The 7,487-nt window shown below is 47.7% G+C and overlaps 1 pseudogene; it reads right to left on the bottom strand.

The window, feature by feature from the left end:
- Positions 1-200: 200 nt before the first annotated feature.
- LOC144173428 (uncharacterized) lies at positions 201-4,705 on the bottom strand (annotated as a pseudogene).
- Between the last annotated feature and the right edge of the window lie 2,782 nt (positions 4,706-7,487).

Genomic DNA, 7,487 nt, shown 5'->3' with positions numbered 1-7,487 from the left:
CGGTGGCGTCGGCTGATGACCAAGAATCTTCATTTCTTTTTCATTTCATTTTATTACCCTAAAGGTCCCCGGAGGGACATTACATAAGGGGTGGGGTTACACAAAAACGTACAAAAAAGCCACGAATTAGTTTGAAAAATGACTTGTGACGCTATGCATAAATGTTGATGGACAGGTGATTGCTGCAATATGGTGGGGGAGGTCATTCCAGTCTTTTGCTGCACGAAGAAAAAATGAGGCAGCAAAAGTAACGGTGCGGGAACGTTGACGGGTAACTTGAAAGATATGGCCAATGCGATGTGATCTGCGAAATTGGGGGGAGATGTAAGGTTCGATTGCAAGTAGACTGTGAAAACGTTTATGAAACAAGCAAAGGGTAGCAATGCGGCGGCGGGAAGACAGAGGGGACAGGCCAATTTCTACTTTTAAAGATGACACGCTAATGTGATAGGCATATGAGGAATGAATGAATCTAGTAGCCCGGTTTTGAAGTGATTCGAGTGCAGTGATGAGATACGCGTGGTGTGGGTTCCAAATTGACGACGCGTATTCGAGCTTGCTTCTTACGAGGGATTGATAAGCTAGTAATTTTACATGGCGAGGTGCGTTGCGCAGATGACGTTTTAGGAAGCCGAGAGTACGATTAGCATCCGCGATGATAGTCCCGATATGCTCAGTCCAAGTTAGGTCACTGCACAAAGTTAGGCCAAGGTATTTGTATGATTGCACAAGTTGAACATTAGTGTTAGAAATTATGTAGGAAGTGGTCATCGGGTTATGGCAACGCTGAAACGACATAAGTTTACATTTGTTAGGATTAAGTTCCATTTGCCAGTGTTCACACCAACGCTGTACTTGGTTACGGTCACATTGGAGGCTAATTTGATCGGATACATTAGTTACTGTGCGGTACAAAACGCAGTCATCAGCAAACATGCGTATGTTACAATTTAAGTTCGTTGGGAGGTCGTTAATATATATTAGAAATAACAAGGGGCCAAGGACGGAACCCTGAGGGACACCTGATGTAACTGGAATAAAATTGGAGAGCTGATTATTTACAAGGACAGATTGGGAACGGTTATTCAAAAATTCTTGGGTCCAGATTAAGACTACGGGGTGTAAGTTTAAGTGGGAAAGTTTCAGTAACAGGCGTTTATGGGGTACCTTATCGAATGCTTTGGTGAAATCTATAAATATGGCGTCGGTTTGAAGGTTATTATCGAGATTGGAATGAAGGTCATGGACAAAAAGTGCTAGCTGTGTTTCGCATGAAAATCCTTTTCGGAAGCCATGTTGTGCAGGATGAAAAAAATTAACCTCGTCAAGAAAACTGATAATGTGAGTGAATATGACGTGTTCCATAATTTTGCAAGGCACCGACGTTAAGGAGATTGGACGATAATTTAGAGGCGAGTTTTTGTTACCGGTTTTGAAGACTGGAATGACCTTCCTTTTTTTCCAATCGTCGGGCAGTTGGCCTGTTGAGAGTGACTGTGAAAACAATAAACATAAATATTCGGCACAGACATCTACAGTGTTTTTAAGGAATTTGGAGTTAATATTGTCTACACCAGCGGAGGACGACAACTTTAGGTTGTTTATTATAGATATTATACCGGACACGGAAAATGTGATGGATGGCATGAAGAGTTCGATAGTGGAAGTCGGCATGAAAAATGGAAGGTCTCTTTCTTTTGTGAACACTGATCCAAATGCGTTATTAAAGATTTTTGCACAATCGACGTCACTCACTGGTCTGCCGGCATCATCGGTGAAGTTAGTCGATTGAGTTGGGTGAGGGATGATTATTTCGAAAAACTTGCGTGGGTCACTTTTTAGAATGTTCGGCAAGTTATAGTTATAGAAAGAGTGCTTTGCTTCGCATATCTTTCCGAGGTAGTCATGTTCAGCTACATAGTATTTTTCCCATGCGCATTGGCTTCCCTTCTGTTTGGCTGAACGAAAGAGGCGTTTCTTTTTGTTTTCGAGGCGTTTTAATGTTTTGGTGAACCAGGGCTTTTGAGTGTCGGCCTGGAAATTAAATGTTGGCATATATTTGCTCACAAGATAATCCACTTTATTTATTTATTTATTTACACAGTACCCACAGCGCCTGAGGCATTACAGTGGGGGGGGGGTAGTACAACTTAGATCAGAAAATTATAGGTAAGGCAACATCAAAGTCAAGAAGAATACCACGCAAATCGCGCTCACGTAGATGCACATGTAATTGTACAACGCTACTACCACATATATAAAGAAGGCATCATTGTTATATACACTGACAAGATGGCAAGCTAGGCAAGCTTTGTCCCTAAATATTTTCCAATTATCTTGCACGCTTCTATTTTGGAATAATGATTCGAATGATAGAAAGAAACAGCGGAGTTCATCAATGATAGCTGTATAATTTCCTTTGTCATAAAGACGTATAGTTTTTTTACTTTTCTGACGAGACACCGGTTTGAACGTAAACTCAGCATGAATTACCTTGTGATCGCTAATTTCTGGAAGATATGAAATGGACGAAAGGCTCTCAGGGTGATCCGTTAGTATTAAATCAAGGGTATTGACGCACGTATGAGTTACGCGAGTTGGTTCAGTTACAAGTTGGGTTAAGTTAAAGTTTAGGCACACATCAAGAAAGTCGTGCGCTTCGGGTTCTCCTGACGTTAAAGTAATTTGGTTTACCCAGTCAATGAGAGGATGATTGAAATCCCCAAAAAGGAGAATGCGGGCGTTAGGGTATGCAGTAGATAGATCATTTAACATGTCGTTAAGCTTACGAGCAAAATCGGGAGTGCTGTCGGGAGGTCTATAGCAGGCACCAATAAAAACAGTTTCGGGAGTGGCGTGGCAAAGAAGCCATATAATTTCGAGGTAAGTCTGAATAATAATTGCAGTACAAGAAATATCTTTGCTGATTGCAATAGCCATGCCTCCGCCTCGCCTATCGATACGGTCCTTGCGAAAAACTGTAAAATTTGGAAGGTCTGCTAGAACTTCATGGTCGCTGATGTCAGGGTATAGCCACGTTTCTGATAACACTAAAATGTTACTGCTCGACGAGGAAACAAGATTAGAAATGACGTCTCGCTTTGGTAGAAAACTGCGTATATTAGTAAAGATAACTGAGAAGGAAAGTACTGGGCGTGGGGTGGATCTGGGGCCATGACGCACGTGTGGACTGCGAGGAACTAGCTATAGTAATTCTTTCACCGTTTGTGTCGATTCGTCAAATATGTAGCGTTTTTTGCCCATGCGTAGGGTTTTAAAGGTCAACATAAATGGACAGGACTGGGACCTTGCGAAAGCGATAAGATGCCTGCGAGCGATTCGAACTGTGTCGGAAGTCTTCGCCAACGCTGTAATCGGTATCTTTGAGTTTGCGGCCGTTTGAAAGAATCTTGTTCTTTGTTTTAAAAGTGTTAAATTTTACAATTATCGGCCTTTCCTTGTCTACAGCGTGACGGCCAAGACGATGCGCTCTGTCTATGTCCTTTGGTTCAATATTCAGCTCCATGTGATTAGCACAAAGAGCAATTACTAGTTTTTCTGGTTCAGTAAAATGTTCGGAAGGGTTAGTGTCGGGAATGCCATAAAATATTAAATTGTTTCTGCGGGAGCGATTTTCAGAGTCGTCCACTCGGGCTGATAAGCTGTCTATCTGGTGGGAAATCTGAAGTGTGGTAGCCTTTAAGCTGTCCATTTCAACTTTAAGAGATGAAAGGTACTTGAAGTGGCTCTCAAGATCTGTTATCCGTTTACTTAAGTCTGTTAATTCTTTATCAGTGGATTGCAGCTGATCTTTCAACTCCGTTAGTTCGGTGAGAACGGTGGATTGACCAGCGGATAATTTTTAATTGGGTGGCAACTTCTTCAATGGTACCAGGGCCGGGGTTTGTTTTAACGTCACCGGCTTGGAGCAACAAGGAATAAATGACACTCGCGCATTCAGCGGCAATGGCAATGCAACACTGTGGGCTCGGTGACTGTATCAAAAAGTAGTTACTAGATTTTTTAGCGAACAGACTGTGTGAATTACTGACCTGCATGGCAAAGGCGAACGGATTAGTGAACTGCGCTGCTGCGCAGTCACCGAGCCCACAGAGGGCAGACGGACAGGGATGGTCTTTTATAGGAGAGGCGGCTGCTGATGTCAGTGGCGATGTTGTTTTCCATGATGAATCCAGGTATCCGGGAGGGCAGGAGAGGAGGAGAGGTGGCGCTTCCGTACACGCCGAAGCGTGAGCGAAGTGGCGTGAGCAGTTGCCTGCGCCGATCCCGCAATTGTGCGTCGCTGGGATCGGTGAGGCTGCAGATTGGGGCAGCACGAGTCCAGAAAGCAGGGCTGCGGCGAAGAGGGCGTAGATCTGCATGGCAAAGGCGAACGGATTAGTGAACTGCGCTGCTGCGCAGTCACCGAGCCCACAGAGGGCAGACGGACAGGGATGGTCTTTTATAGGAGAGGCGGCTGCTGATGTCGGTGGCGATGTTGTTTTCATGATGAATCCAGGTATCCGGGAGGGCAGGAGAGGAGGAGGGGTGGCGCTTCCGTACACGCCGAAGCGTGAGCGAAGTGGCGTGAGCAGTTGCCTGCGCCGATCCCGCAATTGTGCGTCGCTGGGATCGGTGAGGCTGCAGATGGGGGCAGCACGAGTCCAGAAAGCAGGGCTGCGGCGAAGAGGGCGTAGATCTGCATGGCAAAGGCGAACGGATTAGTGAACTGCGCTGCTGCGCAGTCACCGAGCCCACCAGAATTCGAAACGCCCGGAATTCGAAACGCCCGGCGGATGACACCCAGAATGTCCGCGAGACGTTGAAGGTGAGTCTCAAATGTGGGAGAACAGACAACGTCATCCAGGTAACACAGGCTGGTCGTCCACTTGAAGCCGCGAAGATGAGTCCATCATCCTTTCGAATGTGGCAGGCATGTTACAATGTCAGAATGGCATGACCCTGAAATGGTACAACCCGTCAGGTGCTACGAAAGCGGTTTTTCCACGATCTTTTTCGATGACAGCTATTTGCCAGTATCCAGACCGCAGTTCAATTGATGAAAACTACGAGGCACCATGTGGACAGTCGAGGGCGTCATCAATTCGAGGAAGCAGGTATACATCCTTCTTGGTGATTTTGTTCAAACGCGTGTAACCGACGCAAAAGAGCCATGAGCCGTCCTTCTGTTTCACTAAAACGATTGGTGACGCCCATGGGCTAGAGTAGGGTTTGATAACATTTCTTCTGAGCATTTCATCGACTTCCCCCTGAAAGGCGCCCGGTTCGATCCGGGACACGCGATATGGGTGTCGACGTATAGGGCTGGTCTCGCCGGTGTTTATGGGATGCGTTACAACGGACGTCTTACCTAAGGGCCGGCTATCAAAGTCAAAAATGTCCCGATGACTGACAAGAAGACATCGGAGCTGCTGCGCTTCCTGAGCGGGAAGGTAGAGAGAAATAATTGTCATAAACTTCCCTGGTGGTGGAAGGTTAGGAGACTGCTTTGACATTTGACCTGTGTCAATGGCCATGGCGGAAACGTCGCAGTTATGCAATAGGGAAAGTAGGGAAAGGGTTATTTCTTGCGCAACAACTTGGGCGGAAAGACCGAAATTCAGGAAATGGAGTGTTATGCGATTCTGGGCAACCCTTACTGCCGAAAATGGGAGGGTCACGTTGTATTCCAGCAGCACGTCGGAACCGGTGAAGCGATGTAATAATCATCCGGCACGGAACGACATGACGTCAGCGGGAGGTAGGTCACTTCCTTCGGGGCCAGGCGAATATGCTGGGTGGAGTGAAGCCGGGGATGAGGTTCGACATCAGTAGCAAGGGTGGCTGGTAGATCGAGATAAAGAAAACCCGAGGCGCAATCGATTAAGGCAGGGTGATCGAATAGAAAGTTCAGCCCGATAATGACGTCATGAGGGCACATGTTCAGGATCGCAAACAAAACAAGGATTTCGTGGCCGGCAAGTCCAACACGCGCAGTGTACATTCCGGCCACGGAGGTCATCCCACCATCGGCAACTCTCACAACATGGGACGGGGAAGGTGGGAAAACTTTCCGTAGGCGACGGCGAAGAGATGAGCTGATGACAGACAACAGTGCACCTGTATCGACTAAAACAGTAACATTTACACCATAGATATGAAGATCTAATAATTTGGGCTGTTCAGAAGGAGTAGGTAGAGGGTTTTCGGTCAAGGTCGGAAATGCAGCATCACGCCTGGGTGCTGCACGGCCTAGGTTTCCGGAGAGGATCGGGCGGCACGGTCGGGAATTGGGGAAGAGCGGTGAGGTTGCAGCGATCGGGACCGGTGACGTTGGGGTAAGGGTGAGTGGTTGAACCCGGTGTGTGTAGGGTCGGCTTTGAATGCTGGGCATCAAACCTTGAAAAAAAAAATTCCCCCGCACCTCCCCGAGGGGGATTGTGAGGGTGCAGAAATGCGAACGTCGAACGCAACGTCCTCGGGTACCATGCGAGGAAGGCACCGCACAACCTTCGATACGTCGATGGGCACGTTCACCGCCTGTTCCTTGATTCCAAACTGCCCGTTGCCTCGAGTCAGCCGCCTGATGCTCATGAAGGGGAGTCGAGGCGCGATGAGCCGCTCTTCGACCGGGTTCAGATCGGGAAGATGCGCCGGCCGAGGAGGATAACGGTAGCCAAAACTCACGCAGCCCTCCTCTTCGCAGCTTTGTCTTCTTCTCCTTCTTCTTCTTCAGCGGTTCCTCTACGGGAAGATGACGATGATGGTTGAACGCGAAGCTATCTCGTGATGGATTGTTTGGTTGGCCAATCCCTAGGGACATCATGCCACAATCATCATCAGACGCGCTGCGGACGCCGGCCAAGGGACGCACGACAACCCCCGACTACAATGCATTTCTGCATAAAACGGCGTTACGATTAGGGAGCGTACCCGGAGTAGAAGGATCGAGAACCGTAAACGGGGGATCTGTTTTGAGGACGTGCTGAGCGATTCCTGCAATAACGGGCGATGTGGCCAATGCGGGACCGGTTAAAGCAGATTCATTTGTAATCTTGCGTTCGATATTCAGCAGAATTGCGGCGTGGGTTACCGAAAGGTGCTCGGGGGATTGGATGCGTTATAGGCCGAAATTCTTGGGTTAAAGGAGGAGGATGCGCATGTCGGATGCTGCAGAAGCGATGAAGAGATTTCATCTTGAGATTTCATCGCAAACAACTGCTTGGATGACAGATCTTGGGTAGTGGGCAGCGATCTTCTGCGCGTGGCACTGTGGTTTTCGGGTCATTGCTTCTAGTTCACGACCCACGATTCTGGTTATTTCCGCAGACTGTGCAACAGGGTCCGGCTTACTGGGCAGAAGAGCGGGAAGGTAGAGGTCATCGCAGGAAGACGTCAAAGCATTGTGCGGGACCCTAGAAAATTGGCGGGAGTCCCTTGGCCTGCTCAAATCGTCGACATTCCTGGATGATTGAGTCAACGGTGGC

Source organism: Haemaphysalis longicornis, unplaced genomic scaffold (assembly GCF_048455015.1).
Source record: "Haemaphysalis longicornis isolate Haplotype H1 unplaced genomic scaffold, Haemaphysalis longicornis Haplotype H1 scaffold_3, whole genome shotgun sequence".
In the NCBI taxonomy this organism is placed as follows: Eukaryota; Metazoa; Arthropoda; class Arachnida; order Ixodida; family Ixodidae; genus Haemaphysalis; species Haemaphysalis longicornis.
The sequence above is the reverse complement of the archived record's forward strand: the minus strand, read 5'-3'. Positions and strand labels throughout refer to the sequence as shown.